This window comes from Callorhinus ursinus, unplaced genomic scaffold (genome assembly GCF_003265705.2).
Source record: "Callorhinus ursinus isolate GAN/ISIS: 27379988/994484 unplaced genomic scaffold, GSC_fseal_2.0 scaffold16, whole genome shotgun sequence".
NCBI lineage: Eukaryota > Metazoa > Chordata > Mammalia > Carnivora > Otariidae > Callorhinus > Callorhinus ursinus.
In genome coordinates this window covers 42,577,626-42,586,803 of record NW_027397078.1, presented here as the reverse complement: position 1 = coordinate 42,586,803, position 9,178 = coordinate 42,577,626, and positions in this window count along the sequence as shown.

Below are 9,178 nucleotides of genomic sequence, written 5' to 3'. Positions count from 1 at the left end.
GGCAGGAGGGTAGGATTTGGTCCTGCATGTAGGGAGTGGTCCAGCATGCAAGGGGAACCACCCGTCTGTTGCAAAGACTCCGCAAAGCCGCCCCGGGGCCAGCACAGAAACGGACGGGTGTGGCCCAACCCCTCGCACACTTCCGTTTTCGGACACTGAAATGGCACTTGCCTGGCTAAAGAACCGAGAGCAGGCCCGACAGGGAGGTGCCCGTTCCAGGCTTGGCGGTGGCTTCCCACCCCGGGCGCCATATATTGCGTGGATCAGACTCGGGTCTCGGGTCCTGCCTGCGAGCACAGGGCACCCACCCTCCCGATGTGGGTGCACCACACCAGCTCTTAGCAATTCCGACTGCACCCAAATATCCTTCCGGTAGAGAACAGGGGTTTGCTTGTTTGTTTTGCCAACTCATTCGGAATTCTGCAGTTGCTTGCGGCTAGGAAAGGTGACCGGTGCCGAAGGGCTCAGCATTGCAGCAGGGCGAGCGGGAACAACGTGGGTGCTGTCTCTTAGACGGTGCTGCTGGCCCTCCGCCTGCCTCCCCACCGCCCCGCGCAAAACGATCCGTGATGCAAAGAAAAGCATGTGGGCGCAGAGGGGATGTCATTTCCCACTTGTAGCTTGAATCTGTTGCCCAGGATCACAGACAGGGGCAGGCGGGAGGGGTGGGGGTCTCAGGTCGGTGGAGATACATTCTGTCCGAGGGCTGGCGAGCACAACCGTGACATCGAGGGATCCGTGGGGCGGACGCGCTCCGCTGGTTCTCGGGGAGGATCTGCGCACATCGCAGGCTCTGCTCCACTCACGTGGGCTCAGACGCCCCTGCACCGCTCGGTCAGGGCTCTGCACACCAAACAGCACCGAGACGACCTCTAATTGCATCCAAGAGGGCGGCGATTATAGGACCAGCACCACCACCTGCACCCAGAAAGCTGGAACATCGGAAAAGCCGGTGATGTTATCTGCTGTGAGTCCAAACGCCTGAGAACCTGGTGCTCCGTGCACGAGGGCGGGACCAGATAAATGTGTCGGGTGCAGCACAGAGAGACCGCAAGTCCCTGTTCCTCCACCGTTTGGTGGGGGGGGTGTCTATTCTGACGTCAACGGATTAGGTGAGGCCCACCCACGCCAAGGCGGGCCACCTGGTTTAATGAGCGCAAGATGGCGCGATGACGGGATCCCCAAGCCCCGGGCGCAGGGGCAGTAGGGGCTGCAGGAGACCCTAGGAAAGGTTCAGGGGAGGCTGCAGGTGACTCCCCAGAAGCTGGGACTCGGCCCGCAGCCTTCACTCCAGTCGGGCAGCCTTCTTTCGGCTTCCAGCTCTCTCAAAACATCGAAAAGTCGCTGCTAACAACTTTGTCTTCCCAACGTGGCCTTTCAGATATAAAGTCAGAACCATCCCTGATGGCCCTGCGGAGCAGGGAGCCCGATGTGGGATTCGATCCCAGGACCCTGGGATCATGACCTGAGCGGAAGGCAGACGTTCAACCGACTGAGCCACCCGGGCGCGCCTGTTTTTCTTTTTCAAGACTGTCTTGGCTTATACACCACATCTTCTTTATCCATCCATCTGTCGATGGACATCTTGGCTCTTTCCACAGTTTGGCTATTGTGGACATTGCTGCTGTCAACAATGGGGTGCACATCCCCTTCGGATCCCTACATTTGTATCTTTGGGGTAAATACCCAGTAGTGCAATTGCTGGGTCGTAGGGTGGCTCTATTTTCAACTGTTTGAGGGACCTCCATACTGTTTGCCAGAGTGGCTGCACCAGCTTGCATTCCCACCAACAGTGTAGGAGGGTTCCCCTTTCTCCGCATCCCCGCCAACATCTGTCGTTTCCTGACGTGTTCATTTTAGCCATTCTGACGGGTGTGAGGTGGTATCTCACTGAGGTTCTGATTTGGATGTCCCTGATGCCGAGCGATGTGGAGCACCTTTTCATGGGTCTGTTGGCCATTTGGGTGAATGACAGACTAGTTCAAAAGCTCACCCACATGGTTTCTTTAAAGCTCGATTTTTCCAGAAGTAACATTTACTACAATGAGCTCGACCACAGAAGCTGGGGAAGAAGTGATTGTGAGCGGCGGGAAGCGGTGAGCCTCCACAAATCAAGTTATGGGTTTTTATGTCCAGTTCCCATGCGGCACAATCGCTAAAACCTCATGGGGGGTGAGTCCTCCCCCAATTTCTTCTCCGTGTTCTGTATTCACTCGTCCTGAGCATAACTCGAAGCATAGTGTGCCTGTGGATAACATCATGTTTTATTTATTCATATACTTATGGATTCCTGATCCATTGATTCCACAAAAGATTTGAGAAGGTTTTCAGAAGGAATGGTTTTAGTTTGACTTTTTTTAAGAAAAAATAGCAATGTTGCATGAGTCGGGACAAGAAATAAGTGGCTTTTTTTTCTTTTAATAATCATCTACTTTCAAGAGTTGAGTTTTCTTGGTGCCCCAAGGCTGCAGGGTAAGCCCCGGGGGGGAAGGGGTTTCTGTTACCATTCTGTGACTTTGAAGGCAGGCCAGTCCAGCCACCACGTTTAACTTGTGTGCCGAGTCTGTGTCCAGGGTCCCCACACTTTGTTTCCGACCTTTTGCCCCGCACTGTCTGTACTGCGTGTTGATTTTTAGGAGTTATGTTGGGAGCTCCTGGGCCTGCTTGCTTCTGGGAGGTGTTGATCAACCTGAGGGAGTGAGTCAGGGCAGAATACCCTGTTGTGGGTCATAAACTGTCCGCCCTGCACTGCTGTCCACCAGAACTCAGAATGGGACCTGGTTTGGGAATAGGGTCTTTGCAGAAGGGATGAAGCGAAGGATCTGAGATGAGCCCATCCTGGATCAGGGTGGCCCTAAATCCAATGGCAGATGTCCTTGTAAGAGACAAAAGAGGAAACATGGACCCAGAGAAGAAGCCACGTGAAGATAGAGGAAGAGATGGGAGGGACGTGGCCATGAGCCCAGGGACGCCTGGAGCCCCAGAAGCTGGAAAAGTCAGAAAGGACCCTCCCCTGGAGCCTCTGGAGGGAGCATGGCCCCGCCCCGCCTGGATCTCAGCGGCCCTGCCCCGCCTGGATCTCAGCAGCCCTGCCCTTCCTGCATCTCAGCCTCCTGCTCTCCAGAGCTGGGGGAGCGTGAACTCCTGTCATTGTAAGTCCCCAGTTGGTGATCATTTGTCACGGCTGCCTGAGAAGGTTCATCTGTAACCCTGCTCTCTTCCCTGAGGCCTCAGGTTGCCGCATCCCCCCTCCCCACTATCACGCACAGTTCCTGACCCAGAGCCCAGTCCCCAGCAGCTACTGGCTCAGGGGTCTACAGCTCTGGGAAGCAGCCCAGGGGGTGTCCATCCCTGGCTTCCCCATCCTTGCCCAGCTTCTAGCACTGCTAACACCTGAGCCTCTCGGCTGTGTGCCCTTTATCTCGTTGCCACCAGGGTGGTCGATAGACCATGCCTTTTCCGCTACCTGGCCTGGCCCATCTCTTTCCTGGGGACCTGCATCCTTAACACTTGGTGGTGTTAACAGGTGGTTCTGATGGGGCCAGTTGGATGCCTTCAATGCTTTCACATCCACCTTCATTTTCTGACCCTACAAACAAACTGGACCCAGCAGCCAGGAGTAACTCAAAACAATGGAAGCCTTTCTCCTCCATCAAGAATTCCTGGAAAGATAGCACAGGGATTCCCACCCCTTGTGGTATGAAGCAAGAAGACTCTTTACTATTAGTCTAAAAGAGCTCATTCATCTGGTGCCATGGGGAACTGTGGACCATGAACATATCCAGTATTTGTTGCATATTTGTCCCAGAACTTAGTATGGAGCTGACATTCCATAAATATCTCTTGGTTGGCTGATAAATGATAAACCCTCTGCCATGCTTCATGTATACAGGAGTTGATGGAAATGCAAACATGTCACAAGGGGTTGAATTGCTGAGTGTTGAGTTGGGTGTGATTGTTGTTTTTTGAGCAGGAGTGCACTAGCGTTGATGCCCTGGTTTTGATTTTATAGTGTAGCTTCAAGGTAAAGTGTTCCATTGAGGGGTACCTGGCTTACATGGGACCGTAGGTGCTAGTCTTGAGTCCCTGCAATTTTCTGGGGGTCCATAATTATTTCAAAATGGAAAGTGTTGTGTTTTGTGTGTGTGTGTGTGTGTGTGTGTTTAATTACACTGAAAACAGTTTGGAGAAGTGCTATGTTTTATATTTAGTGGTGTACTTCAGAATCTAAATTCCCTTTGGAATCAGGAAATAGTATGTCTGTCACCAAAAAGTACTGCGTGTGTATCTTTGAGGTCGGTTTAGTGTGATTGGTTGTAGAAGAGAGGCAGTTTTTAAAGCAGTGTGTAGTGTAAGGAGCTTCCTGGGTTCTTTGAAAGTAGGGTTAACCACTTACCAGTATCCATGACGAGATCAGAATAAAGTAATGGGTGTGTAAACACAGACACACACACACACAAGAACACATGGATGGAATTGCCATTTATTAACTTGCTGATCGAAAGAACACAGAAGCAGAATGTCCAGGCATCCTGACTCTCCGGGAAAAGATGTGCACTCAGAAATGAGCTCTTTCATTGTCAAGTTACAAGTCAACCGCCTTGGGTCCATTTCCTTGCTTTTATAATAAGGATGTTCATTTCCTCAAAAGATCAAAAAAAGCACTCCAGATGTGTGGTTGGCCACCACCCCACTTGGAATGGCCCATACAACAGGAAAAGAAGGATATGTGGCTTATTCAAGTAAATGTTTCCTGAATCCCTTTGGATTTCTTCTGCACACAGATAGCCAACGTACACCAACTAGGGGAATGCTCCTGAGATCTAGGAGGAACCTATCAACCACAGACCAGCTCACTTGACCTTGACCTCCAGCAAGAATTAACTGTGGAAAGAAACGCCAGAGAGTTGGTTCCCTTTAATGAATGGAACATCTTGTATACCTCCCCTTCCTCCAAAACCAAAGGGATTGCAAACTCCTTGGGGATGTTATTTTGAGCCCTTGGAGGTGATAGGAAGAATGTTGAGGTCTTGATAAATACTTAAGAAGGTGCGTCTTCTTGGGAGGAGCGTTTGCAGCCGGACGAGCCACTCCAAAATCCGGTGTCTTAAAACAATAACCATTGATTTCACTCATAATTCCGTGTCTTGGCGCTTGGGGCTGGGATCAGCTGGGCAGTCCTTCTGGGGTCATCCTGACTCACTCAAGAGTCACTGGTCAGCTGCTTGGTGGATGAGGCAGGACTGACTTGTGGCTCAGCCAGGACAGCTCCCCTGGGCTCCATGGACCCTCTCAGACTTGAGCATATGGCGGCCCGGGAACTCAGATGCTTGGAAATGTTGCGTTCCGTTGACCAAAGCAAGTGACAGCATCAGTTTGGCTAGACGTGGTGGGAGCATGGACTCCACCTGTCCATGGCACAAGCTGCAAAGTCACCCTGCAAAAAAAAAAAAAAATGCCGAAACGGGGAGGGAGGAAATTAATTGCACTCACTTTTGCAAACCATCTTCACAACATTCAATGGAGCCCCCAAACACCTGATGCCTGAGAAGATGTAGCTCACCCACAGCATGTGTTGAGGACTCCCCAGCCTGGACCATACTCTGCATTTGCAAGACTAACTGTGTTTTGCATTTCTTAGTGCTCTGTTTAAACAGCATCCAAACTCTCTGTGCAGGGATCAAGCTTGAACTTTATCTGGTGTAAGCTGCTCACCTTACTCTTCTGAGACTATCACTGAGATGGAAAAAGGCTGTGCCCGTAAAGGGTGCACTGTGGTTTTGGTATCCCCCAGCAAAGAACACGAAAGAAGAGAACCGTTAGAAGGAGAGATGGGTTGTTTTCCCCCATGCACTCATGTCAAAACTTTCCTGCCCACAAGACTTATCACAGGAAACCATCCACTCTTGACCAAACGTCAATGATTTGTGGCCATCCTGTGGTGTAGAAGGGTCTTCCAAACAACAACCAGCGGCTCTCACCAACCATCATCCCTAACAGGACATACGTCAATCCCAGGCAGATTGCTTTGGTGAGCTCTGGAAAAGCCAGGGAAACTGGCAGGAAGAAATGGGGATTTTTAGCTTCTGGGGGGAGATAGTAAATGTTCCAAAAAGTTGGAAATACATTCTTTATTTGGCTCACAAATAACCCTGATCTGAGCAAGAAATAATAAATTCCTCCCTTCCCAAGCTCTCTGGAAAGGTTCCCCTTCTCTTTGCACTGCAAGCTAAGGCTCTCAAAATCTCTGCAGAGACCTGGGGGCTTCCCAGATTTCCTCTTGTTCCCCCACCTCTGCCCCATGAAGCCATCCCTTTATTCTGCCTTCAGTTAGCTACCTGTCTGAACCAAATCTCAGCCTACAGTCATCTGCCTTACAGTGTTGCTGAGATTTCCATTTGTCTGTGGATGAAGATGACACTACCTGGTAAACATGCAACGTCCATACCCATCCGGTTCCAGGCTACTTTCCCAGGCAGACCTCCCTATCCTCTCCCCTACTCATTGCATGCCATGGAGGTTCTCCCCCGGCATCCGCATTATTGCTCATGCAGGGAAACTCTCTAGAATGCAACCCCACCCTCTATCTGGAAACCCCCTAAGAGTCTTCCAAGACATGGTTTAAATGTAATCTCCTTGGTGAAACATTTCCAAACCCTCGGACGTGGTCTCTGATTTCTCTTCCTTCCCATGGTGCTCTGTGCTCATCTGTACAACACACCGTATTGTGTAGACTGTAGAGGGTTTTCTAGTATCCCTCAAGAGACCCAATGGGCTATTTGCTAACAGGTGGAATGATTTATTCACCTTCCCATGCTCAGTACCTAGGTCAAGATCCTCAGCACACCATATGCTAAATAAATGTGTGCCGGATATATGAACCTAATTTTCACGTGGTCTTGCATTAGATCCCGCAAACCAGAACATGCTTGGGCCAGCTGTCCCGTCTGCTGTGATGCACATACTGTGGATATTTCTGTCCCACGTCCACTTCTAGAATCTTACCATTCCCCATCTCTTGAAATTGGCCACATATTTGTGTCTGCTTTGATAAAGAGACACTGCATAAAGGATGAGTTGGTTTTCTCTTTCTCTCCTTCTGGAAGGTCACCGTGGGAACCCAGCCATCATGATGTAAGGAACCCCAAACCACTGGGTAGGTGTTCTGTCTCACCAAACGTCTCAGCCGGAGCTGATTTCATGGGCTAGCAATCTGTGCAGTTGGGCCTGCTCTCAGAAAGGGCCTCCATGCTTAGCTTAATGCCCCACTGCCACCATCTTGAAATTCTTAATGAAGTTTGGACAAGGGGTCAAAGTTGGCCTAGCCCCTGCCAGGTTGCAGATTTTTTTTTTTTTTTTTTTTTAGCAAAATGCATGTGTGGCTGCTCTAAAACACGAAGTTTTGGGGCAGTATGTGACACAAAACTGGAACCGTGACACATCTTAGAATTAACATGTATGTTAACTTTTGTCATGTAACATTTTCATATGTATATCGACACACGTGTTCTGTGTGTCTGTGTGTCTATGTGTGTGTCCTTGTAGGATAAAGAAGATGACCAGGAGCTTCCTTATCTCAATACGTAGCCTTTTGTGGTGAGCTCTCTTTTGCTTTGATGCATTCAGTTGAGTAATGTCACATCCAAAGTGCAGTGTGTGTATATGTGTTCAGCTTCTGGCCAGGTACTGAGGTAGAAGCACCACTGAGACTGCTCATGGCCGAGAGACTCAGATACACACAAATACACAGAAATAAATTCATACAGCTGTTGTGCCATTGTTCTGTGTTTTGGGAAACCGTAGGACAATTCCTCCCGGCCCATCACCATGACCATCATGGCCAACATTTGTCATGGAGAAGACCCCACTCCAGGTCCCGGACCCAGTGCTAGCAGCCCACAGGGACTGCAGACTTAGACACAAAGAGGACTCATGTTTCAAGTGCAGTTCAGCACTCTCTCCCCTTATCTGCGGTTTGGGAAACAGATAATCCTCCTGAGGGATCACCGGAAGGTCAGCAGTAGCCTAATTCTAGGTCAGCAGGCCTACGTCATCCACCTCACTTCATCTCATCACATGGACATTCTATCATCTGAAGTCATCACAAGAAGAAGAAGAAGGGTGCATACAGATGAATATGGTATTTTGAGGGAGACAGAGAGAGACCACATTCTCATAACTTTTATTACAGTGTATTGTTCGGATTATTCTATTTTATGATTAGCTATTGGGTTTTCTTCCCCCTCTGTTTGTTTGTTTTTAAGTGGGCTGTATGCACAGCGTGGAGCCCAACACAAGGCTTAAACTCACGACCCTGAGATCAAGACCTGACTTGAGATCAAGAGTTGGATGCTCAACCCACTAAGCCACCCAGGTGCCCCTGATTAGTTATTGTTAATCTCAGGCTGTGCCCGATTGATAAAATAAACTTTACCAAAGGTATGCATGTTTAGGGAAAAATATAGCGCATATAGGGTTTGGTACATTCTGCAGTTTCAGGCATGCACTGGGAGCTTGGAACATGTCCCCTGAGGAGGAAGGGGGACTCCTGTACTCTGGGAAATTGATTTGTTCTTGATTCTAAGCCAGACTAACCACAAGCTTTAGCTCCTTCAACAAAGTAGTTGTTTGTATACTATGCGGCTTCACTGCATCTTTTGATTTCCGCAGGGGACCCAACCTACGTGACATTTAAGAGGGGAAAAATATATATACACATAAGGTTCACACATGAACTTTTTGCTAAATTAATTAAATTACTGTTTTTAAAATAGACTGGACCACTGACGGGCACAGACCATGAAGTTTCTAATGTAAAAACTCTAGTTTACAACACGCTTTTTATCTTTGGTTTCTGTGAACAAACACTCTGAGGAAAATGCCAGTGGTTTGGAGGCAGTCAAGAGGCAGTCAGGTACAAACAGCCTGGATTTAGAATCAAAAAGTCTTGGTTCTAATCCCAGCCTGCCACTCATGAGTTCCATGGGCCCAGGAAGTTTCCTCATCGACAGAAGTGGGCTAGTCCGTCCAATGCCCCTACATCATAGTTGTTTCCCAACGTGAAAGTAAGTTATAATATGGCACAATGATGTCTGGTACAAGGTTCACTTGTTTGTTTATCCATCCCTTTCTCCATCCATCCATCCATCCATCCATCCATCCATCCATCCATCCAACC